Below are 26,993 nucleotides of genomic sequence, written 5' to 3'. Positions count from 1 at the left end.
ATAAGCTATTAAGGTGACATGGCTGGTGTGCAGTGAAGCCACATTTCAAACCATTGTATTTTAACTCTGAAGCCCATTCCCTTACAATCACTACACTCTACTGAAAGACACACTGATTAGGAAAAACTCAGGGATAAATAATCCAGCTCCCTGTGTTGTTCCCTAGGATAAAAACTACAGAATTTAAATTCTGAAAGTGGCCTTAATGTCACTGTTTCAATTCCTGCATTTTACAGGTGAAGAAACTAACTCATGGCATGGTGAAAAGCTACCTAGTGGCAGATTCAAACCCAGAAAGAACCAAGTCTGAATCCAAGCCGTGTTTTTTCCCTCACTATACTACAGTTAGTCCATAGAAAAATCATAGCAAAACCTAGAAACTCCAAGCAAAGGTAGATATTCAAAATCCTAGCCAATGCATTTTGTAAGATCTGGTAAATACAAACTCTTGAGAGCTCCCATTTGGCAACTCCGGTTTTTCTTCTTTCTGATTACTCACATCTCTGTTTCTAAAAGAATGAAAATTTACCCAAGAATCAGAGGGATTATTAATTTATTTTATAACTGTCAAAGCAAAGAAATTGATGTACTGAATCACTTATTAATTCACTGAATATGTTCGTTGTTATAGTTAAGTAGATATAGACCCTCATAGTTTGAAAGGAGACCTGGATAAGTAAATGTAATAGAGAATGATCATGGGCAAGGTCACAGTTTTGTAGAGGGTGCTATGGAAACACATAAGAAGTACATCAAATCTACACTGGGTGGGTGGAAGGGGCGTCTAAGAGTTTTTGGAGGAGGAGACACCTGAATTTATTCATTAGGCCAAACAGCAGTTAGGGTGGGGAAAAGGGGAGGAAAACGGAGAGAATGGAATGGGTCTAGACAGAGCAGTCCCAGATAGAGGAACAGCATTAGAAAAGCCTGAGGGATAAGAGGCTGAAGCTGGTTCATATGTAGGGAACCCTAATTAAGCAGGTGTGCAATATAATCAAATCAATAATAACAATACCTCCAGGGCTTCCTTGGTGGTGCAGTGGTTAAGAATCCGCCCGCCAATGCAGGGGACACGGGTTCGAGCCCTGGTCCGGGAAGATCCCACATGCCGCGGAACAGCTAAGCCTGTGCGCCACAACTACTGAGCCTGTGCTCTAGAGCCCGCTAACCACAACTACTGAACTCGCGTGCCTAGAGCCCGTGCTCCGCAACAAGAGAAGCCACCGCAATGAGAAGCCCTTGCAGCTCAACGAAGAGTAGCCCTCGCTTGCCGCAACTAGAGAAAGCCCCCATGCAGTAATACAGACCAATGCAGCCAAAAATAAATCAAATAAATTAAATAAACAAATTAAAAAAAAATACCTCCAAAGACAGGGTACTTTTTCTCTTAAGAAAATAAATCAAACATAACGTTTCTGTGGTTCAAAAAAAAGGGAATAGTCTTTATATAGAAAGAAATAGGAAGAAGAAATAGACAAAATCAACAAGACTTAGGCAAATTAGCTGATAGGTTTTCATTACATTCCTTTAAAAGCTTCAGTTCTCAACTATAGAAATAATTTCCAAATAAACGTGAAAGTCATGGCTGCCCTTTTAAGTGATGAAGAATACATTATTATTAGCAAGCTATTTTGTCAGAGCATCGAATAATGCTCATCTTTAAACATGCCTCCTGTGGACAATGAAATGCTGGTGATGGTTTCCAGCTTCAAATGAATCAGTGCTCACTGCTCAGGGCACAATACTGCTTCTGACCTCTTCCCCTGCCCGTGGCTTGACCTTCTCCCACTCCAACGTTATTCCCTGCCTTGTGCTGTGAGCATCTCATATTATTCGTGAGCTGTGGCTCTAGAATTTAGCATGAGGAGGGCTGCCCCTGATAGATGTCTAACATGAGTAATGCTCTTAATGATCCCCAATGGGACTCTGCCATATTCTTCCAGCAGGATGAGTCGTTGGAAGACAAAAAGAAATTCTATCCACTTTACAGTGAAACATAATGAAGACAAGAAATTATTACATATAGGAATATTTTACTTAGATTTAGTAAGAAATGACCAGTTTGGGTTTTTTTTAAAGAGTTAACCAAAGTGTCTTCATATATATTTAGCTTTGCAGTATATCTTGAACACCTGAGCAAATTATCCCATTTCTACGTTGCCTTAAAGAAATCCTCCAAATGTTGTTTTAGAGACATTTATGAATTATACACAAGGTTTCTTCACAGAAACGCTAGATATGCTCTTGAAAACTGTGCATAAATCAATATTTTGTAAATTAAATAACATTTTTCACCAACAAATTATTTCAGAGATGCTTTATTTTCATTTCTCATTAATATTCAATTGGCAATGATTTCTGACCCTCTAGATTAAGCTTCTCTCCTGATAATATTTCTGTCAAACAGCTAATGATCTATAAAACAAATAATAAAACAAATATGGGAAACTGGGTTTTAGAAATGATCCTGCAATAAATACTTGCAGAAGGTAAAAGCTTCTTTGCAATTCAGCCAAAGCCCCAATTTTATTCTTATTTCTTCTGATTTCCTTAATGTACTTTCTCAACCTGTAATTCATAGGCAACACGGTGGTGTGTCTCTTAATAGCAATCAGTAAACCTTTAGACTGTCTCTGTTGATAATTTCTCTTCTTATTCAAGAATATATTTATTTATTCAGTTCATCAGGAACTCTGCTCATCAAAGGGCTTATGGTTTTGTTTTCGGTGTTCGTTAGCTTTAGGACAAAGAATAAACATAAACAGTCAAACTGATCACTTTGCCTGGCTTAACAATTTGTAAAATGTAAATAATGCCAATAAAGGCAGACGCTTTGGGTTAAATAAATAAGCCATTATGTAACCATTTAGCTAGAAACAATACAGTAAGGATGGCCAAACACCAGAAAAGGAAAAGCTTCGAAAACGCTGAAGATAACAGAGTGAGGGGATATCAATGTATTTAGAGTAGGAATAAACAGCCACAGATAGGTCGGTTCTATATGGGACGGATAATGTAATATTGCAGCTACAAAATGATGATCTGTGGGCCACATTTGGTGTGAAGACTTGCTATTGTTGTTGTTACTTTTATTATTCATTTAGACCTAATTGTTCCCATTATAGGTTGGGAGATTTTACTTTAAAATACAGATTTATGCCTTTTCTTGAAAATTCTGAAAGTCTGTCCACATTTAAGTCCACACATCCCCATGGCAACATCCAGCCAACCATCCCTTAGACCTGATACAGGGCCTTCCTTACACAGGCCCTGTATTGGCATTTCAGTTTTCAACCGTTATAAAATATTATCAGAGAAGAAAAACAGAATCTCACAAATTTCATTTTGTTTATCTTCCCTGCCAAGAATCATGACTTTAGAACAGGAAGGGCAGTCCGAAGATGGTTCAGTGGTAAATGAAGGTGGGAAGATAAGTATCTAGCTTATTAATATATTTTAAAACTCCTGATCCAGAAAAGCATTACATCCCAGGATGCTGACAGAACTTTTAGATGAAATGAGATATTTATTTGAACACTAGGAAAAAGTTAAAAGTTATCTAAATTTTTACTAAAAAAGAAAACAGGATCCTCAAAATCCATGTTACACTTTAGGACACTGACAAAATATGTATTAAAAACAATAACAAAAGAACATAACCACGTGAAATGACTCTTTATCAAATAAGGAAAATTGGAAGAAAACAGAAATCTTGTGTGCAGAGAACAGAAAATTTTAAAAGAGCATAGCTGTCTTCAAATAGCGAAACAGTTTCATGTAGAAACTAAACTGAATTTACCATGGGTAGTTCGGAGGGTAAAACAGAGTCCAGTAGGACAGGCAATAGAGTTGAGTTTTAGCTTAATTAATGAGGAAAATGTATACAAAACTTATAAATGGAATCTTCTATGCTATGAGGAGATAATTCCTGTCACACAGAAAGTAATGAGGATAGAATAAAGAATAGGTGTTCAGGTTACTGCAGAGAGGGTAGAAGAACAGAAATAAAGTTGTTCTAAGATACTGTCCAAATGATTCTCTGATAGGTTAAGGACAATAAAACATATATCATTATATCTAAGTTTGTCTATACACTGCTATCCATACCCTCAGAGAATATGCCAAAAAGTAAATGTCTTAATTTCTAAGAATTATGATATCAAATTTATATTTATTTTTTATCACCTCTTCTCCATTTGGTGGAAGCTCTTTATTATCTAAACATAGGCTCACAGGGTAGTCACACATACCTCTGTTAAATTACCTATTGGGCAATCAACCATTTAGCATAAATTCCTTAAGTGCAAAAAATGAGCTTTTTTTTTTTTTTAATACTCTGTTGCCTGGTAAGATTGATCAAATGAATGGATGAATGTTATTATTAAATAATGTCCTCTAAAATATAAGTGTCATAAGTGAAATTCTATAACAACTAACTATTGTAAAATCTACCTCTTCAAAGAGATTATATCTTTTTTTCAGATCACCACTCCTGGATGCACCTTTCTAACACTTCACCTTGCTCAACAAGATATTCTATTCTTTCTTTCAACGCTCTTTGGCAACTACTTATTCCAGGGAGAGTTTGCTGACTAAGTAAATCCCCTTAATCTATCAGTTCTCAAATGCATTCTCACTTCTACCATCATATCAAAACATCTTTCATTCAGAGTGCCAACCATTCACTCATGTGCTTCAACATACATTTTCCTGCCTATAAGTACATAACCTGGATGTTGTATTAAAAGCTCCTACACATTATCAGTATGTCTAAAACAAAGTGTCTAACAGCAACAAAAGTAGACAGTTGGTTAATAATAATTTTTCATTATTATCAAGATTGATAATCTTGATTTAGCTAATCAAGATAATCAAGATTGACAGTCACTTACTAAGGAATAAAGAATGTTATTAAGCTCCATTCATAATAAAAAAACAAGTAGCATCATCGAATACAAATGAATGGCAGGCTGCAAAGCAATAAATGCACAGAAACACATTTATTATGACGTTATTTTAAGACAGAGTAAAAACCTTAAGGCTATGACCAGGTCTCATATGAGGGAGGGTTTTAGATATGATACCTAGTTTCGATTACTGGTAAAGAGTAAGGAACAGGGAAAATTTTCAATTTTCATTTAAGCCTATATAAAGTCATAAACCTATGGACAGAGAGAAGAGAAACGTACCATCCCATCTACACATTTGGAAATAACTTTGGAAGACTGTTGAGTTCAACTGAGAAAACAACCCCTAAGAAATTACAGAACAATCTTTAGTCAGACATATCTATTTAAAAGAATGGAACTTCCCTGGTGGTGCAGTGGTTAAGAATCTGCCTGCCAATGCAGGGGACACGGGTTCGATCCTGGTCTGGGAAGATCCCACGTGCCGCGGAGCAACTAAGCCCGTGCGCCACAACTACTGAGCCCACGTGCCACAACTACTGAAGCCCGTGCGCCTAGAGCCCGTGCTCCGCAACAAGAGAAGCCACCGCAGTGAGAAGCCTGTGCACCACAACGAAGAGTAACCTCCGCTCACCGCAACTAGAGAAAGCCTGCGCACAGCAACGAAGACCCAATGCAGCCTTAAATAAATAAATAAATAAATAAATAAATAAATAAATAAAGAGAGTAAGAAGAACAAAAGAGTAACATTTAAAAAAACAACTATATTACTTCTGAGAGAGGGTTGATTACAGTACTGTTGTTAATAGTTACTACAGAATCCGGCAGTTTTCAGGGATCATGTTCACCAATGCTACATTCTTTATTTTCTAGAAAACTTGCCATCTGTGAAGGATACACCTTTAAAGGAATACTAGTAACAGATCTAACCAAGCTGTTGCCTAATATACTTTTATTATCCATAACATCGTATCACTATGTTCACTGTCTATTTCTGACTAAAAAAACAAAAATTCAGCACCAGTTTCTTAGAGAAATTAGATGCCAGTAATAGTATTTTCTCTATGAAGACATTGCTATTCACTTACCCAAACGAGCTCTCATAAAACTTACTTCGCTCCTGTGTCAGATTTACTCCACAAACTGAACAGCACTGAATTCCACTAGATCATATTACGGGCTGAATTGAGATTTCTGTGTTCTATGGTGTATAATATCAGGGTTATCAAGCAAAAGAGGGGAACAGACAATCAGATATACCAGAAAAATCTATCATCTAAAAGGCAACTAAAACAGCTGGGCAGCACAAGTTAGTTCCCTCACAAAGAAGCATCTTAGCCTTGTTATCTATACATTTTATACTGTTTCATCTACAATGATTTTCCTGTAAGGAAACAGTGCAGTGGGTATAATGGTGACGAGCCAAATTCTGCAATCAGACAGGCTGGTTTCAAATCCTGATTCTACCACTCTAGCTGACTGACCACAGTCAAGGAACGTAAGTTTTCTGAGCCTCATTTTCCATATTGATAAACAGGGATAACAGCAATGCATTCATGCTTAATGTGGTATTAAATAAGATAAGGTGTATGAGCACTGTGCCAGCACATAACTTTATACATTTTAGACTTTATAATAATTATTATTAGAGATATTATATTATTGATTCCTAGTCCTTTAGGTTCAATGCACATAACTGGATCCATAACTCATCATTTAATTACTTGTATTTTTCATCATCAGGCTATATTTATCCATATATACACATATATCTTACAATATATTTAATAATCATGTGTGGTTATTAAAGCACTATGTTCAATGTGTCAAATGCAAAATGGTGAAAGGGTAGTTTTGAATATGGGATCCTAGGAAAGGACAAGCTCCTGGATTGGAATGACCCTTAACAGGAGAAAAGACCAAATAATGCAATGAATTTTGTTTCCTCTCTGACCATACTGAATCTAAATAAAAGCTGCCCTTATGATGCGTCTACCGAATCGTAATTATTAACTGATGAATAGCAACAATCTTGTCAGTTAAATGCTCCCTCATCTCCATGCAGTATCCAAGTAAAGCTTCTGCCCATCTCCTCTTTTCCTTCTACGTGTTTAGGTTTTGGCAATTAATGAACTACTAAGTTCATTAATTGAAGCAAATTCCAGTTCCAAACTTAATACCAGATTGGTAAGGAAATTTTCACTTCTCTTCAAATATAAGGGAGAAAAACAGATGAGTCTATCTCCCACGGCCTGTACAAGCCAGTTTACTTTATTCAGACAGCTTGCTAATTGAATGGTCTGGAGACACTGAAATTACTTCCCAAACCAGGCAACTAAAGTAGTTTAAAGTTACCCAGAGGTGTGTAGTTAACACTTACAAATGTGTTTTAACTCACTTTGATATATGAACAAGCACCATTAGTGAAGTTTCCAAGTAATAAAAGACTGCCTTTTAAATCAAGCCTGAGTAAACAAAATCAGCTTTAGATCAGTGAAACTGCAAAGTATACATTTTATATTTCCTTTATATAGGAAAGGAATTGCAGGCAGATACTTCTAGCCAAACTAAAAGTTAGTACATTGTTAGTGGAAGAAAACAACCACATGCTAAAACAGAAAATATAACAGAGTATGCATGTTATGGAAGTTTGGAGATTAAATTTTGAGATGGTACCTCATTAGCACCGTCTGATGCCAAATGATCTTGGAACAGACAAATGTAGCCTGATTCACTTATTCTTTTGCCCCATTTTCCTTTCAAACTCTACCTGGGATTGCTAATGACATAAAAGGGCCTCCGTCACATGAGTGGAGAGAAACGAAAATCTGGCCTCTGTTTCCTCTTCTGCTAACATCCATGAATGAGTTTACAGAGTTGATATTTTTTTTCCATGATGGTGCATAAATTATGACCATACATCACATGCTACAAGGAACTTGACTGTCATATAAGCACACCTCTTGTTACGTTCATTGAAATTTTAAGTTATATCAAGAAATAACATATATCTGAAATGATTTTTAAAGTACTAAATGGTCACATGTAATGATTTTATTACTCCTAAGAGAACTTTCCTCACATTAAAAGAAGAATCCACAGGGCTTTCCTGGTGGCGCAGTGGTTAAGAATCTGCCTGCCAAGCAGGGGACACGGATTCAAGCACTGGTCCAGGGAGATCCCACATGCTGCAGAGCAACTAAGCCCATGAGCCACAACTACTCAGCCTGCACTCTAGAGCCTGCGAGCCACAACTACTGAGCCCACATGCTGCAACTACTGAAGCCCGCGCACCTAGAGCCAGCGCTCCGCAACAAGAGAAGCCCGCGCACCGCAACGAAGAGTAGCCCCTGCTCGCCGCAACTAGAGAAAGCCCGCGCGCAGCAACGAAGACTCAACGCAGCCAAAAATAATAAATTAAAAAAAAAAGAAAAGAAAAACCTACAGAGTGTCAGGGATACAGATTCGGTCTCTGACATTGTCAAGCAGAACCTCTTGCAAATAACTTTGGGAGAAAGTTCCAAAGCCTCCATGCTCGTTCCATGGCTGACTGTGGATAAGCTGTCCCTGGTTCTCGGGGCATGTACACATAAGCTGAACATACGCATAGATGACCCATACTTTGAACTTGATACTTTCTGAAATCCAATCAAGAGCATTTTGAGAAAGTGTGACCATGAGCTACTACTTGCCAGAAGTGCTTTAAAAATGTGTTTTCTAGTAAGGAAAACTAACATGATCGAAAAAACAGATCCCTGAGATACACGGTATTATTAGGAATTGAAGCCTACTACTTCCTATATGCTACATATAAATCACTCACTTGACACAAAAAGAATATATTCCCACTTAAGGCAGAACCACACTGCTCTGTATACATTTGCTTGTATCCACTGGTGGTGCTTTTAATGCTTCATTTAAGTGTCAAACTAGGTGACAGGCATTAAGCCTGCAGACCATTCAGCATCAAACTCACGATCTAAGAACCTTTTCTACCATTGTTTACCTTCTATACACTCTCCTCCCAATCAGAAAATAAATTAATTAAATAAAATAAACAGATATTCTTTTCCGGCTGTAAGCCACGGACAGCTGTGAACACGGCAGAGGTACTTCTCTCATTGAATGAAGTCAGAAAGATATGCACAGTCATGCTGTTCAAAATATTGGTTTATGTGTGGAACAACATTGTCATAAGACATTTGGAAGCCAAGTAAAATCACAGAAGTAAGGGAATTTGTAGCAATCTGTTTTGGCTTACAGGAAATGAGACTGAGCTCTCCCATGAAGCAAGCAACATGACACCTTCCAGCATTAGAAATAGCCTCTTGGTTGGCTAAGGAGCAAAAGAGAGGGAAGCAATGAAGTGGAGATCAAAGCTATCTCCCTGTACACTACAGATAATCTTTTTTTCTTCCTCTTCCTCAACAGCAAGATTGAAGGAAAGCGCTGAAGGTAGAGGGACAAGGGGAAAAGGAAACCATGCTAATCCAGAATTGTAGGGAAAGGAGGTGGCCTTTGATCTCCACAGGATGGCAACTTTATTGGCTATGCATAAGCAGTTTCCAACCAGCTGATCAACCAGGTATTAACACTCAACACCCTTCCATGATCAGTAACCATGAAGTGAGTCATCTGTGGATAGCAGTCAAGCAGAAGGCTCATCTACTGCTAAAGGACCACCAGCCCATGCCCAACCCAGAGGGGAAGGTGCAACCCCAGGGGAAATGATTGTTTCTCCACAGGCAGGCTCTTCCCTGATAAGCACCAATTATTTGCCTTGGGACTCAGAGCAGAATCTTTCCTCAAGTGTGCATGAATGAGGACGGCATTCATTTTTCAACATACAACTTGGAATCCGTGTATTTCTACATCACCAGCAGTCATTGTTTTGACTTCTGTTCGGTGTCTTTTTTTAAGCATGCCAGGAAATACAGACATGATAAAGGCTGGATGTGAGTTAGTTGAATGTAAAGAACCGATCATCTTGCTTGGTGATATAAAAATTTAAAGATCATTTACTTAACGGCAGGATAAAAAATGCCTCCCTTCCAAATTCTCAAGAGTTCAAACCACAGTCTTGTTTGGGTGAATTCGGGGGACATGTTTTAAAATTAAAAAAAAAAATGATTGAACAATAATCTTTCTTATTTTAAATCCTTCATTTCTCTCTTTCAGCTAGGAAAGTGCACAGTGGTTATGGGTTTTGGAATCAGCATGGTTCAAATCCCTGCTCATCCACATCTCCTAACCTCTCTATGATGTAGTTTCCACAGCGATAAAATACAGATAAAGTAAAATTTTCGTAACAATAGCACCTATGTCATAGGGCTCTTATAAGCATTCAATAAGATAATGGTGACCATTCCACAAATGACAGTCATATCTTCATAGCACTAGCAGTAGTCATCATCATAAAGTTTCTTATGGTGCCCCAGAATTTGAACTTGATCTCATTTTTTTTTATTATTTCCTTCTCTCACTTGCTGGTCTCCTCTAAGCAAAAACATTATGATACAGAAGGTAACTACTTAGCTTTCCACTCCTCTGTATAAATTGAGGAAGTCAACATTCTAAAGTCTTCTTAAATATAGCTTAAAAAAAAACTATTTTATGAATTCATTAAAGATTCCAACTACTCCTTTGTTTTCAAACTACTCCATGTTTCAAACTACTCCTTTGCTTTAAAAATTGTCTAGTTCTTTATATAGTTGTTAAACATAGAGCATACACACTGACATCAATTTTTCAAGAGCCCACTTTTCAGATTTGCTCTTTGTGCTATGTGTGGTCAGAGGGTGCACTAAGATTGGCTCTGTCTACTGCCACTCTCCCTCCTCCTATAGTTTAAAACCAGCTTAATTATGGATCTGTTTCTTCTACTGTACTTCTCTAGCCTTCTGCTTCTAGTTCCACTTTTTTTTTTCCTTTCTTATTACCGAATTTCTTAATATACTCTACAGATTACCTTAGGCCTAATTTTTAATTGAGTAACAATTTTGATTTCCTTATATTTTTCTATAAGAAATCAAGCATGCAAGGCAGTTATACTTTTGTTTTTAGAATTAAACATTTTTCTAAAGGCCAGAACCTTAATGAGCATTACCTTAACATCTAAAGGCCAGAACTTAATGAGCATTACCTTAACATCTCTTATTAACACAGAAGATGATACATATTCAACTATTTATGATCTTCATTGGCAAGCTGTTATTCTAAGCTTCCTCCCAATGTTATTCCTCTTGCCCAGTATTTTAAATTACAGATACCTATTCAACGTAAAATAAATAAATAAACAAACAACTGTGATTATAGGTTTGAAATTTAGCATTTTGTATCACTTTATTCACACAAGAGTATTTCATTTGTCATAGGGAAGACTAAGGGAAAATTTCAGGTAAATTTATTGTTCTGAGACATTTTAACTATAAATATCTTATGTATTAGAGGGCCCATTATCAAGAAATAGGATGCCTTAAAAGATGTCACAGTATTCAGATAAGTGTATTTAAAAGCCAATAAGTTTATAAAGAAATTAATAAGAAATTATTGGAATTACCAAAGAATCTTTCCAGTTACAGAGACCACAGAGCCAGATAAGTGGCTCACATAGTGAAACTTATCTAAAAAATTTCCCTCCCCCCAAGAGAAAAAGACTCCTCCCTCCCAAAAAAAAGGAGGAAAGAAAGACAGCACTAGTGAATTTCTACTTCATTTGAAGTTCAGATCTCATCCTAAGTCTGAACTGAAATTCAATCACTTAAAAGCAGTTTTGATCCAATGGAGTTGAGGAGAGGAAGTCCATAAAGAAAGAATGTTTAGAATCAGTTCCTGAGAGATCACACAGATTTTTTTTTTCCAGGGCTATCCCATCTGCGCCCCTCACCAAAGTCTCGCTCTCCACAGAAAAGAACTCAGGTATACAAACACTAAAGAAATTTACCATGAAAAAGAATTTCTAAAGAAATACCTATTTTTTCCAAAATCTTAGTTTCCTAGAATAAAAAGTTATATACTGTAGCATTAGGCTAATAAATAAAAGACTACAAAAAACAAACACATAATATTTTGATGTTAAGTATGACATCAACGTGAAGTTTATAATCTGTTTGAAGAAAACTATAGGACTTTATCAAGTTGGCAGCCAGGTTTTTTTTAAAAAAAAAAAAGGAAAAGAAAAAAGAACTGACAACCAATAGATGTTTTTACAGGTTAAATCTTGTTGAAGGTACCTTACCCCCCTCAGTACACTTTGATTTATTTAAACTCACCACATTTCTCTTAAATACACTCCATTAACAAGTGATAGACTGTGATCTTAGGCTTGAGGCAAGATATGAAACACAATCTTTCAAGAACTTCATTCATTCCCTGCCCAGGTGTCTTGAGCACGCCCAACTCTACTTACTTATCTGAGTTTTGTGAAGTTTTATGCAAGTCAGTAGTGTGGCTTTAGAATAGCACACGGTCGTGAACCCTCCCCAGCAGCCCAGTAATCTGGCCTCTCCAAGTTCAGATTCACAGCTGGAGTGAAAGTCAGCAGAAGACCGATAAACAGCTTCAGGTTAAATATGAGAGAGCATCTCACAAGGACAACTCTGACCCCACCAACAAAGTGGATAACCACACCTATCGGAAAAACTTAGGTTTATTAAAATCACCAGTAGCTTCGGTGGAAAATTAAATTAGAAAAACAAAGCCAGAAATCATTTCAGCTCTAAGGTTATAAATGCCTTCTATCTATTTAAATTACAAACCTCAGGTACTAAGTACTAATCAAATTATTAAATCTAAAGGGCAGTACACGCTCCAACATTATTTCTCCAAGTGAAGACAGAATTTGCACGCTGACACGACTAGCTTTCAGTGACATCCTATTAGTGTGACCCTATCTTTAATCTACTGCCATGATAAAATGTCCCAACATATACAAACTCAGCTCAAACAGTGACTAATGACCATTAATCCCCCTATCTTCAGTAATCTGCTCCTCCAGTCATTTATCACACTGACACTTCACTTTACACACGTGAATAAACTTTAACCGAGAAGGTGAATCAACAAAAATCTCAAAGGTATCTGAAGCTGTAAATTAAACTAGGGGGAGACTTGGCGAAGAGAGACAAATAGAGAGATCAGATCTGAATGTTTCTGATTTGCATCCTTGGCTGGTATGGGGGTGGGAAACCATTCAATCCCTCAGATATGCAAACTAAGAAAAAAATACACGAGAGAGGGGAAGCTGGAAGAAAGAAGAGGTGGCTGGCCCCAAAGAGTCTGTTTAATCTAGTCATCCTTCCACTGTGACAGGAATGAAAACTTCAGTTTTCTGTTTTCTTCAAAGGAATAACAATTTAATAAATTTCTCATTTAGTTCCGTTGCAAAGGTTCCTTTTACTCAGAAAGCATATTTTAGGGATTATTTTAGGGATTTATTTGCCATCATTTAGCTGATGTGTTTTTCTTTTACATATTTCCTTAAGTAAAATCCTTGGTCCAAATATTAATCATAGCCGTGGACCACAAAAAGCTCAAACCAACCTTTCAAAACTGTTTCATAATCATGGAAATTGAGTGACTCTAACGTACAGGCTCTGATGCAACTTGAAGCTCAGTACAGGACTATAAAAAATTCCCTGAGGTACACTGTGTGTGTGTGTGTGTGTGTGTGTGTGTGTGTGTGCGCGCGCGCGCGCGCGTGCGTGTGTGTGTGTGTGTGTGTGTGTGTGTGTGTGTTAAGGCCTGAAATCGGATCCTTGATTGAAACCAGAATCTACCAAAAGGAAAGAAAGAAAAGTTGAGCCGTGGCTCTGTTCCCTCATAGTAAAAGTTTCTTCGGGAGAGTAAGAAAACTATTTGTAAGTGTAGATGCAGTGTACACTCTTAGGTCAGACGTATCCCACTGCAGTATCCTTCCAACAGCTCATGTGAAGAGTTTTGGTACTATTTAATGTATCCCCAAAATCCTAAATTCAGCCTTCTGTTTTCCCTTGCCAATGAAAACTCCCAGGCAACTAAGTGTTCCCTTTCAGATACTTGCAACCCCTTGTTTTCCTTCTAAACTCACCCAGGCAGAGGGGATACTTTATATCCTACGGTAAGAAGGAGTTATTTCCTGAAGTTTCTTCAGAATCGAATTTAATTACAGACCTTGGTTATATAAAACAACTATTAATAACCCCTTTGCTCGAAAGAGGAGGGGCGAATTGGAGGACCAGGTTCAGGAATCCTGGCGGGTTTCTGGGCTCCAGCTCCCCGGGCGCACATCTCCCTTCCCGCGGGAAGCAGCCGAGGGCTGAAACTCACTTTGGCTCATCCTCATGGCCCAAGCTCACCGCCAACCGCTGACTCTCCCACCCTTGCGCTCCGACGTGCGTTTGCCCAGAATGATCTGGGCGTGCCTCGAACTTGGCAAAAGGCCTAGGTCTGCGAAGAGGCTTGGAAGGTCTTGGGAGATGAGGGAAAGGGGACAACACAAAGTAGGAACTAAGAACCTTTTCGTCTAAAACTCCTGCCAGGGGTCGGGCCCTTCCGGCCTTAGAAGGGAGAGGTCACCAAAATGCAGTTCGGGGTTGATTTTGGAAAGTGGAGAGGGGGCGTGCAAGGGGAATGGAGGGTGAAGGAAGAAGACGCGGGGTTACCTGAACAGAGACATATTAATCCAAAGAGGTAAAAGTGAGCAGGCTCCGCGATCATTGTCCTCGGGTGGATCCTGCATACAGTCTCATGCCAAGAGGAGAGAGTAGAAATGGGGTCTCCGAATTTATGAAGCCACACACTACACACAAAGGCTTAATATAAGCAACGTGGGTCAATCCGCCAGGAGTTTTTAGGGCAATTACTTGTCCACCTCTCCGGACGCTTGTCAGTATCTCTGAGCCCTCTGCAGACTAAGAATTCCAAGGTTTGCCTTCTCTGGCGCCAGGGTTTCCGAGGAGGCTTGGCCACTTCCAAGGACCATCCAAAGCGAACAACAAAGAGCCGAAGCAGAAGAGCAGTTGTGCGGTTTCCTGCCTCCACAATCTTGCCGAGCCTCCCGGCGTGCTCCCGCGGCGAGGGCCGGCGCGGCGGCGGCAAAGTTGGCGTGTGAGAACGGATTAGGGAGGGCCGAAAAGTGCTTCTCCGTCTATAGGCGAGCCCAGTCAACAGCTGGCCACCCGCGCCGGCGGCAAAGGCAGCCAAGGCAGTGGCAGCAGCTCGGGAGGACGGGCACAGGGTGCCGGGGGTGTGCCTGGGTGACTCCGCGCGCTGGGGGCGAGCAAGGGGGCGGTGCGGCGACAGCGGTTCCCTGGGCGGGCCCTTGTTCCCATCACTTGGGGGATGCGGAGGGTACTGAAGAAGGCAGCAGCTCCGCGGACACACTCAAGCCTCCCGGGCGCCCCCAGCCCAGCGCGGCGCTCACCATCCCTCCGGCCCCTCGCCCGCGGGGGCGTGCGCGCAAGGCACCCCGAACTCTCCGCGGCTGGAACGCTGGAGCCTAAACTTCCAGGCGGTGGCTGCCCGCAGCCCTGGCTCGTGGTAGCTGCAGAGAGGCACCCGACCTCCCCGGGGTGGCGGAGAGGGGCCAGGAGGATGCCGCTGCGGGTGTGAGCGACGGCTGCCGCGGCTCACCCGAACTCCGCCGGGATCAGCGGCGTCTGAAGTTTCTACTCTCACGCTGCCTCTTCTCTGGCTCGATTGCTTGCGGGTTTCCCCCACAGTCCCCGCGGCTCCCGGTTTCCTCCCTCTCTTTCCCAGCCCGAGAATGCTTAAAGGGGCCGCGCGGTCCTTTCCACGCTTCACTCTACACTCTCCAGACGCCGGTCTGGCAAGTTCTGCTCGTTAATATTTCCATCCATAAGCCAGGGTGCCCGACTACGCCCTCAGGTGAGAATCAAACTGCTCAGGATCACAAAGCCGAGCGAATTGGAACTTGCCTTGTTTCTCTCGACACCCCTGGCTCCCCTGCACCTTTCTCCAAATGGAACCTCCCAGCCAAAGACTTCAAAAACCCTCCTGGTCCAGCTTAACCTCTTCCCTACCGCTTACAGGAGTTGAAGTAAACTCTCAAATAACTTTGTCTTCACCCTTCCCTGTTCCCATTAAAAAAAAAAAAAAAAAATCAAACGTGGGCAAACAAGCCTATAGGACAGGAGGTAGAGAAATAACTACGTAGGATTTATTACGTAGTTATATGTAATACGAAAATCAGTTTCTTTTAAACTGTAGTTGTTGAGTCTCCCGTAGAAAGGCTACCCAACTCGAGGGGCGCAGGAGTGGGCCATGGGGACTTTTTATCTTTTGTAAGCAAATGCCTCTGCTTCAACTTCATTGACTCTCAGTATCCGAATGCTAACAATGGGGAAGTAACTAAGGAAGAGGGACAAATGTAAAAACATCCTTGCTACCCGGGAGTTTGCGATTGTAAGAGAAGTCATTCAGCATTTCAAAACCAAAAGGCGTGGGCTTTAACATCTCATACACCTCGCCCTGAAATCCCAACCTACCAGTTACTAGCTCTGTTACCAGGCCAAATCTCCGTTTTCCTTTCTGAATCAGAGACTCTTGAGATAGTCACAAATCATACCCAAAGCAAAACAAACCTAGCGCATCTGATGGGCATTCTTGCATTCATTCATGCATTTATTCACTCATTCATTTTTCTTTCTTTCTATTAAAAAAGACACTATACAAAAACCACCTGAGACATGGTGAGTGCCCAGTAAATGGTAGATATTGATATTTAGGACTATTATACTTTTCCACAAATTATTATGCACCAAGTTATGTACAATAACTTCAAAATTATTTGTTATCTGTCAGGATATACCAGAACCTGCTTCCAGAGGTTGACTCTGGAGAGGGGAATGCATGATGGATGGAGAGGTGGGAATGGATTTACTCTTGTCTAAATACTGTTGTACATTTTTTTTTAAGTGAGCACATGCATTATCTAACAAAGGATACAGTTTTGTTTTGTTTTTTTTTTGCGGAGTACAGGCTCCGGACGCGCAGGCTCAGCGGCCATGGCTCACGGGCCCAGCCGCTCCGCGACGTGTGGGATCTTCCCGGACCGGGGCACAAACCCGCGTCCCCTGCGTCGGCAGGCGAACTCTCAACCACTGCACCACCAGGGAAGCCCAGGATACAGTTTTAAAAGCAAATAATATATTCATTTTGGATGCTGATGGTACAACCAGTGACCTTGGAGCAGCATTTTGTAGAAACTCTGGCTAACAGAACCTATCTCTGAAAGTGAAAGATAGTTTAATCCTGAAAAAGCTGATTGAAAATTCAGTAAACAGGCTGGAGATAAGAATTCAAAGACTCCAGCCAAAACCTTTCCAGCAATAAAAAACAAGAATGTGCATTAAATGCTGAAAAACATACATCGATTTGGTCTTTGTGAAGGATATTTAGTGAGAAACATAGAATATGCCTTTTTTTCCCTTGGTATAAAATGTGCTTTTAAGATAAGCTTACTTAGCAATAGAAAATAAATAACCTAAAGCATGGTACTTGAAAGAAAGAGAGAGAGGGAGAAAAATCCCTCAAATCCTCATATCATCTGAGTGCATTTTAAATAAAGATTTGAACTTCCACTTAGTAAAGGATGTATGCTTTTACATATAAAGTATCAATAGAATATGTGTAAGAATCCCTACCGTATTGTTTTTCCAAAGTGAGTCTCCTGGTCTCCAGAAATTTGCTAAGATTTCTCAAATTCTCCTTTACCATCTCATTGTCATTGAATGGAAACCATATTAATACTCCCTTTGATCCTTTTATTTCTTAACTTGAGTTAGCGACATCCTCCCACCCACCAGCAACTCCCCTCTCCTACTCCTCGAGGCTATCCTACCTAGGAGAGTCAGCAGGAAGAACCCTCCAGGAACTAACTTCTGGCAGCCCCTCCCCGGCCCCTGCAACCCCAGCATGAGGGTCATCATCACCAGCTCATATATGTTGATCCTTTCTTCTTCTCCTGCCTCATCCAAACTGTACTTTTCTGTCAATCATATTAGTAAAGGTAGTACCTGAAGACAAAAATTTGTATTCAGAAGGTATTTGGCATCTGTAACAAGTCAAACTCAGTGTACCTGAGAACTTTCATAACTTCTTCCTTTCACTCACTCACTTACTCATGCAAGCAAACAGTGAACATCACTTATCTGCAGGGAAACAATAAAGGGCTCTATAGAGGCCAGATGTAAATAGAAACCTATTCCTCAGGCCCTCAGAGCTCTTATATAGGGAGCTACACAGGCTCCAGAGTGGAAACTATCAGAAGAATCAAAAACGGTGTCATTGGGATTAAATGACAGCTCAGTGTATTCCTGGAGGTGGAGGAATCATAGCAACTTGTCACTTTTCCATTTTTACTCCTGAACATTAAGTTACTAGGAGAATGCATGAAATAATCAATGTGTCTGTATGAGTATGTGTGCAAGCGTGTGTGTATACACATGGACATGGTGCCCACATATGTCATGTCTTCGGGCAGCTCTGACACATACAATAGAACTCTGACTCATTCCAGACTTATTGGGTGGGAGACAAAGATCAAGGTATGGAGAAAGTGTCATAATTTGTGCTCAGAAACTCTATTCTGATCACCGTGATCTGAATGAGTGGTAGAGTCTCAAGTTCCTTTTAGAGAATTTTGATCATTTGAAGCTTATGAAATTATAAGCTTATGAAGCTTATAAAATGAGAATTTTGAGGAACTCTGAAAGTAAGACATTCTAGTAGTCCTGTAAATAGGAGCTTTTTTGACATTCAACATTCTAGAGCAGTAACGATATCTTGGGTAGGTCTAATTTGATTTTCTCTTTCACAGGGGTAGTTATAGGAACTCAGGAAATAACAAAACTCCCAGGATCTTTCTAGGGATTCCAGATATCACTTACCCAGATCAGGAGGAACACAGTTGAGTTCTTAAGAAAAATACAAACCAGAACATTTCTCTCTTTTCCACCCCTACCAAGAAGCCGAGAATCAGACCAAGCCTGAGATGCAAGCTGAAATTCCAGGAGGTCTGGCGAGAAGCACCATGATACATACAGTACACACAAAGGCTGGGCTGTATTATCTCTCAGATTACAGCTAGTTTATCAATTTTTATACAAAATTGCTGAATAGTCTGTGCAACTTTTGGTACCTAAATTGATGAACTAGATTGACTATTTGAATAATTTAATATTTGAATATTTTTCTAAGTTTGGATACATAAGAGAAGTCCCATTTAAGAAGGTAACCTAGGGCTTCCCTGGTGGCGCAGTGGTTGAGAGTCCACCTGCCGATGCAGGGGACACGGGTTCGTGCCCCAGTCCGGGAAGATCCCACATGCCGCGGAGCGGCTGGGCCCGTGAGCCATGGCCCGGAGCCTGTGCTCCACAACGGGAGAGGCCACAACAGTGAGAGGCCCACGTACCGCAAAAAAAAAAAAAAAAAAAAGGTAACCTGAAGTAATCCTAATAAAGGGAGAATAAACTCATATCTGTTGGAATATCTACTGTGTTTTGAAACACCCTGTCTCTAGAGTAAACATTGCTCAGTCTATGCTCAGTCTATGCTGCTTCTGTAGTAATATCTCTCACTCCTGACAATTGAAAGCTTCAGTTTTCCTCACTAAACAGCATATGGTAGTTACCTACAGGACAACTTATTTTTCTTAAATGAGCAATACAATATTACTTACTGATTCTAAGTGCCATATATGACAGCAACAAATCACATGTAATAAATCACGTATGGTTGGGTATAGATTTTACATGCAATAAGAGTTCAAGGAAAAAAGAAATAATTTAGAGTTAGAATAATAAAAGGGAAAGAAAGGAAGGAAGGAAGGAAAGAAGGCAGGAAGGAAAAGAAAGAAAGGAAGGAAGAAAGAAACAAAGGAAGAAAGGAAGGAGAAAGAAAGAAAGGGAAAGGAAAAGAAAAGAGGAAAGAAAAGAGAAGAAATGCTAGAATTTTTAAATATGTGTAACTTTATTCCTCATCAAAGAGTATAAAGTTTACCAGAATGCTTTCTTTCAAATGTACATAGGGCACATTTTAACAGTATTATTTTGGTTTGTTTCTCTGCCTTTGGGTAATTATGGCCCCCAAACCAGGAACCATAGGGAGAAGAGATTTCCTGGGTTATCTGTCTTTACTAGGCATTATCAATGTTTTCAATACAGGAAAAGGTGGGATACAACTCCGTAGGCTTCACCTAATCATGTGCTCCAGTCTCACTAACAGCCTCTAAGGCCCATTAAAAAATATAAGCTATGATACACTTGAATCCCTATGGAATTACTGTGACTGTGCTTGCCTTTTAGCATCTCAGCATCTCGGGGACATTGTAGATACTCTAAAATTAGATGCTATATTGCTAAATCCTTGTGGTAGCACCTAGGACCTTAACTGTTAGCTACATGGGTCTCACTAGGATCCTTTAATGTTAACAGACAATAAGTTTCTGAAGAAAAAGGAGAGGACACTGGGAAGTAGCATTGTTTGAGGGCAATGTTTTGGGCCCTTTACAAATGTTATCTGATTTAATTCTCACCATGATCACGTGAGGTGGCATTATCACCCTAATTTAGAGATGAGGTTGGGAGAGTAAGTCATTAACTCAAAGTTCAGAGGTCTGGAAGTCATGGGTCATATATATGAACCCAGCATATTTTGAACCAAAATGTATGGGGGGGAAAAAAAAAGAGCTCCATGGTAGGACAGGCACTTTTGTTCAAAACAAGCTGGGTTCAAATATAAGCCTCTGCTCAAAACCCTCCAGTGGTTTTCCATCTCACTTAAAGTGACGACAGCCCACTCTTTCCAGAAGTCTACAAGACTGCACAGAAGCTGGTCTCCCAACCTCCCTGACAGCATGTCCTTCCCCATACTTGCCCTTGCTCACTTTGCTTCACCAAAACAGCCTCTTAGCTTTTCCTAGAATGTTATCAGGCAACCTCTAGCCTCAGATTTTGTACTCGCTCTGGCTGGAATACCTAACTTCACGGGTGAGCAAACTTACCCTCTTTCCTCTCTCAGGTTTTCTAAAATCAAACCACCTCAGAGAGGCTTTTTCTGACCACCAATTTTAAAATTACACCCTTACACAATACTTTCTGTACCCTTTTCATGCTTTGTTTTGTTTTGTTTTGTTTTTCCTCCAGAGCACTTATCCCCATCTAAGACATTACATATTTCCTTATTTATTTTTATCAATTGATCCACTCCTCCTAGAGTGTTCTATGAGGTCAGAGATTCTTGACTATTTTATTCACTCTTTTATTCCCAGCATGCAAAACAGTGCCTGCTATTTCGTAGGCAGTCAGATGTTTGTTAAATGAATGAATGAATGTCTTATTGTTTGTTAATCTATCTTTTGGAAAAATGCTTCCTTAATGAACCTATTCTGTAGTTCTAAAGTATATTTTCTCAGATATATAGTTCAATCGTTTGTCCACTTCAGCTAACAGAGAACTAACATGAATGTCACACATGGAGTTGATGTCTCGGTGTACTTCGGTAACTTAAAAGCCAAGGTTCTGACTAAGTAGGCACATGCTGAGTTGGGTCAGGTTATTTGAATGCAAAGAGATTGGAATCCGACTTTAAAGTATATAACATTCAAACTGGAAGTGACCTTCAAGATTAATTTTTCATAAATGAGAAACCTAAAGTTTAAAGAAACTGACTTTCCCTAGAATACACCTTTAGTTAGTGCTTTACTCAAAACTAGGACCCAGTCCTCTAAATCGCTAGAGATTTCTTTCCATCAGAGCAGGTTAATCAGAAATTCTTGGTTAAGGCTCTCTACCTTTAGAACACTTCTATCACTAGATATGGTAAAATATAATTATATTACTATTATATTATACAGAGAATTTTACATATTTCTGTCTTCTGGAATATAAGAACCATGGCTTTTTGTTTCTATCTCCATTTCCTAATAGAATAAAAATAATAACAGCCAACATTATATAGCATTATGTGCTAGAGGTATTTTTTCTATATTAACTCATTTAAATCCTCAGAAACACATTAGTAGATCAATTACCATTATTATCCTGTTTTATACATGAGGAGAAGGTGGACATTTAACTAATACGAGGCTGAACATGGATTTGAACCTTGGCTCCCTGAATCTTATCCCCACAACAGACTGTGAAGTACTAATAAAAATTATTATTTAAAGTAATGTTATTCTTGCAGATTTGGTTCCAGCTTGAGGAAGCCATTGATGTGTAAGTTTTGTTTTGTTTGTTTAAAGATCTACTTTCATTTTGGAATAAAAAAGTGACTCTGAAGTATATGTATCTGTACTTTTACTTCTACATGGAATTTAGGTGTTTAAATCTTATTTTATTTCTAAAATGTTCAAAGAGGTTTTATATTTCTCTTTAATGAGAAGGCATGGAAAAATACATAGTACAAGTTTGTTAAGACATTCAAAGTATACTGAAAAACATAAAGGTGGTTATATATTGATATCATACCATAGAATTTTGCTATCTTTTCGTTTCTTACTTCCAGATATATCTGCAACCAAGCATATACTATTCTAACCATGAATTAAAAATCTCTTAAATTGGGATCATAGTTAACAGCTGCACAGCTGAATGACACACTCTATAGGCTTACCATTTGGACACAAACTATTTTGTAAGTAATTTACATTACGTTTAATTCTGCAGATGTGTTGTACAAAACTGTTTAATGTTTTTGGTTTTTCATCACTTTTTTAAAAAACCGTTCAAGAAATATTTAGAGGCTTGAGGTACATATGTTAGGATTTATGTCTCATTTTGTACATTCTTTTTGTTTAGTCCCACCTGCTACTTTGTTTATTCTGAATAGTATTTTAGCTAGGTTCTAACAGTTATTTTAATCAGTTCATTAAAGAGGCATTATGTTCATTCAGAAAATATCTTGAAATTCTATTAGAGCTCCCTATTTAGAGGCTACTTGCTGGGTCAGTAAATAAAAAGCAGGCCTAAATATTTAATGTTATAATAACTTTGGAAGAAGAGTATCCAAGTTTATCATAAATAATAATAACAATATAATAATAATAACATTAATAATAAAGAATTCATTAAATTGTAGTATTATACACCATATTGAAAGTTTTATGTTATTTGTTTTACAGCCTATTAATGTATTTCTCTTATGGAAAAATGACCTGTCTTTTGAAAAGCTCAATCAGGCCTTTGGGATTTAATAGCTGCTTGGCGTGATTGAAAAGTAGGATTCTAAATATGAGGTGCTCATTCTTGTGGATAAATACTGACTCCATATCCTACAGTTGTCTCTGAGAAACAAACTGCTGTTGAAAGTTGACATGAAATGTAAACCTACTGTCTTAACAACAAGGATAATTATATATTTTCCCAAGAGTTTAATCACCTCCTCTTTAACATCCTGGCCACATTCCAAATGAAATCATCCAATTCCATTATTCTATCTGAAGATCTTTGTTGATTTGATCTAATCTCATCTTCTCAATTTCCTATCACTATATACTACTTTAAAGCTGCTTTATTACACCTAGAAGGTAGAATTTCACTGGCATAGTACATACCTTCTTGCATTTATGTATCATATGAATATCTTTGAAACAAAACAGATGTTTGCTGAAGCCAGTAAAACAACCTTACGAAAACATCATACAAAAATTATTCTATTTATTCAAAGATTTCTAAAGCTTACTTTTTTCTTACAATGCTTCAACTACAAAGTTAGAAAAATTGTTTTACTAATTTAGCATGTCAATATTTTGCCACAAATATTCTTTGAGTGCATACTGAAAATAATATGGTTTATATCCCTATATTCAGATACTAATTGGTTCTAATGAGATTTTATTTTTCTTCAAAATATCAGAGGAATATATTTTTAGGACATTTGGAACATACAAAAGTAACCCCAAATTTACAATAACTCTCTCAAATATAATCACATATGCATCCTACATTTTATTGTAGCCTTTTTTTTTCATTTTTTCACTCTGCATGTATAGACTTTTATTCTTACAATATGGAATAACAGTCTAAAATGGCTATGTAACCTACATTTTCACTCAATATGTCATAAAAATTTTTCTGTCATAAAATATTCTTCAACACCATCATTAAAAGAGTGAAGTAAAATTCCATCATATGAATATACTAAAATACATGTAACTAATCTCTGATGGTTAGATATTTAAGTTAGTTTCAATTGCCACTAAGGTACATAGAATCTGCTTTTAAAAATCATACTAGGATGTGGTCTTGCTAGTTAAATTGTTAATAAATTTCATTTTAATCACAGATATTCTACTGAAGCAATACATGCATTCCCCCATTTTAAGTGACTTAATTGTTTGGAGTTACCATGCAGATTGTTCAAATAATCTTAGACTCAACATACATTAAAAGTTAAACATCATAGACAACAATGAAGAACTATTAGACAATTCCTAACACCTGAAAGTTTCACTTTTTTCCAATAGGATTATTTTGCTTGTTCAAGGGGTGCTTTTAATTTTCATTATAACTGATTAAAAAATGAAAATGTTTGTATTTCTCAAGTATGCTTGAATTTCACAGGTCTTGTATTTCACACCAGAAAGTAAACTCGTTTCTTTTAGCAAGGGCAATGAATCAAGACATAAAGTTTTTCTAAACAATTACTTTTGTGAAAAAGTATAAACTTAAGCACAATTCATTATTTTACTCATTTCTCTTTCCAGCTGGGAATGCACATTGTTTAACATGTGGCTATCATAATTACTGACAGCGACCAAAATGTGATCATCCTTAAATGTGCTAGTCTACATAAGAATCAACCTAGCTGTGTAATGTGCATCCTAGTTTATCCAAACCATATTATTTTGGTTAATATCACCTAGTTCTTGATTTTCCTCTAAATTCTTCATCTGACTTACTGTGTAACAGGAGTCTGAAAATTTAATTATCCTCCCTTGCTTGCCAAAATATGAACTATAAATTTAAAGCAGGGCTTCCCTGGGGGCGCAGTGGTTGAGAGTCCACCTGCCGATGTAGGGGACACGGATTAGTGCCCCGGTATGGGAAGATCCCACATGCCGCGGAGCGGCTGGGCCCGTAAGCCATGGCCGCTGAGCTTGCGCGTCCAGAGCCTGTGCTCTGCAACGGGAGAGGCCACAACAGTGAGAGGCCCGTGTACCGCCAAAAAAAAAAAAATTTAAATAGTTAAAGGAAAGACATCAGTTCTCATACTTGATGCCTTACTGATTGAAGATGTAATGTCATTATTTCTTGAGGGTAGTAATTTTATCACTTAAAAATATCAGGTCTTTATCTGGCAAATTCATCTGTTTTAAATAATTGTGATTTTTCTCAATTTTATTTAATTCATACAGAAATGTACAGAACACTTGGCAAAATCTAATAAATCAGATTATCTACCACACTAGATTTTTCTGATCTTGCTCTCTTTAATATTTCACAACAATAATAGTACTTGAAAAGGTGATAATGAATACAGACATGTTTCTTTAGACATGCTTACACATTCTAGAACATCATTAAATGTGTTTTCCAGGTGGAACTATATGATTAAGGGACCAAAACACAGTCTGAAGAGCTTGCATTTTAGCGCAGACTTCCCCTGGGTACTTCCTACTCATCCTGTCTCAGAGGAAAGTCTCTCCCCCAGAAAAGCCCTCCCAGACTTGCCATTTTCCATCTTCCCCAATAGGTCAGATGTCTCTGTAAAATGCTTAAAGAAATTTCGACTATTTCTCCATAGTACTGATCACACATGTGAAATATATATCTTTTAAGCCTGCCTCTTTTGCAAGTCTCATAAACTCCACAGTGGCAGCGATAACTTCTGAATTGTTCACCAATGGTGTTTTAGTTCATATCAAAGTACAATGAACACAACTTTGTGCTTACACCTCTGTATAGTATCCTAAGTTTTGAGAAATACTCAGCTAGACTAAGAGAGGAATAAAAAGAAACCCTAAATGCAGATATCTGGGCATTCATGCCTTTTGCATTTAATCTATCCAATTCCAAAAGGAAATGGGCAATTATTAGAAGAGTTTCTCTGTTTCAGTGTTCTCAGCTGGGGCCATTTTTGTCCTCTTCCCCTCACTCAGGATATTCAGCAACGTCTAGAGATGTCTGTGGTTGTCACGACTGTGTGGAGGAGGGGGAAATGTACTACTGGCTTCTAGTGTGTAAATGCAAAGGATGCCGCTAAACATCTTATGTTACACAGGACAGCCTCCACCCAAAAGAAAGAATAACCTGGTCTGAAATGTTAATAGTGTCAAGGTTGAGAAACACTGCTCTAGTCGAACTTTAGCAACTTTTGAGGGAATTTTCTTCTTGAAGGGATTAAATAAGTTAGTGGAAATGTATCTTATTAATGGGGTACAGTTAGGTTTCAAAGTTATTAGGCAAGTGATGCTGTATACCTTACTGTATAGGAAAATATTGGAAATGTTGTAAAATCCTATGCAAACAGCTCAAAGCCAAATGTTTATATACCTTAAAAAAGAAAATTTAATCACATTTTTCTGATAAGTTGAAATCTAGAGCTTATATAAAGAGGCATATGTTTTCAATAATGTTATTTTTTCCATGTAAACTTGGAATTAATGGAGTAAGAAAGATGATGGGAAGGTAAGGCAAAGTGTCAAGTTTTGAATTGGTGTGGACTTAACCAACCAAATACGAGCTATTGAGCACTGATTAGAAAACTTCTTTGGTGATAGTGCCTAAATGCTACAAAACCTGCAACGGGCACTCACGGGCTTTTGTGTGGACATGGCTTTGAAAGAGCATAGAGTAAAAGTTATCTGTTGATATGTCCCAAAGTATATATAGTAAAAAAAAGATATATAATATATATTACACTAATCTTCCAGGGAACCACAAAATAAAGGGATGTCTGAGACAAATCCAAATTTAAAAGCATTTAGTGTTTATTTAAACTTTGCTCTTTGCAGCACGAAAGTGACAAGCTTGGTGCACACTTAGAATAATGACTGATGAGGCGCTATATTTGTTTCTAAAATGCATAGAGATCTCTGCCACTGACAAGCAGGGTGACCACGGACATGTCTCCTAAGATCTC

The sequence above is a fragment of the Stenella coeruleoalba genome, assembly GCF_951394435.1.
Source record: "Stenella coeruleoalba genome assembly, chromosome: 5".
Lineage (NCBI taxonomy): Eukaryota > Metazoa > Chordata > Mammalia > Artiodactyla > Delphinidae > Stenella > Stenella coeruleoalba.
This window is presented reverse-complemented; position numbering follows the sequence as displayed.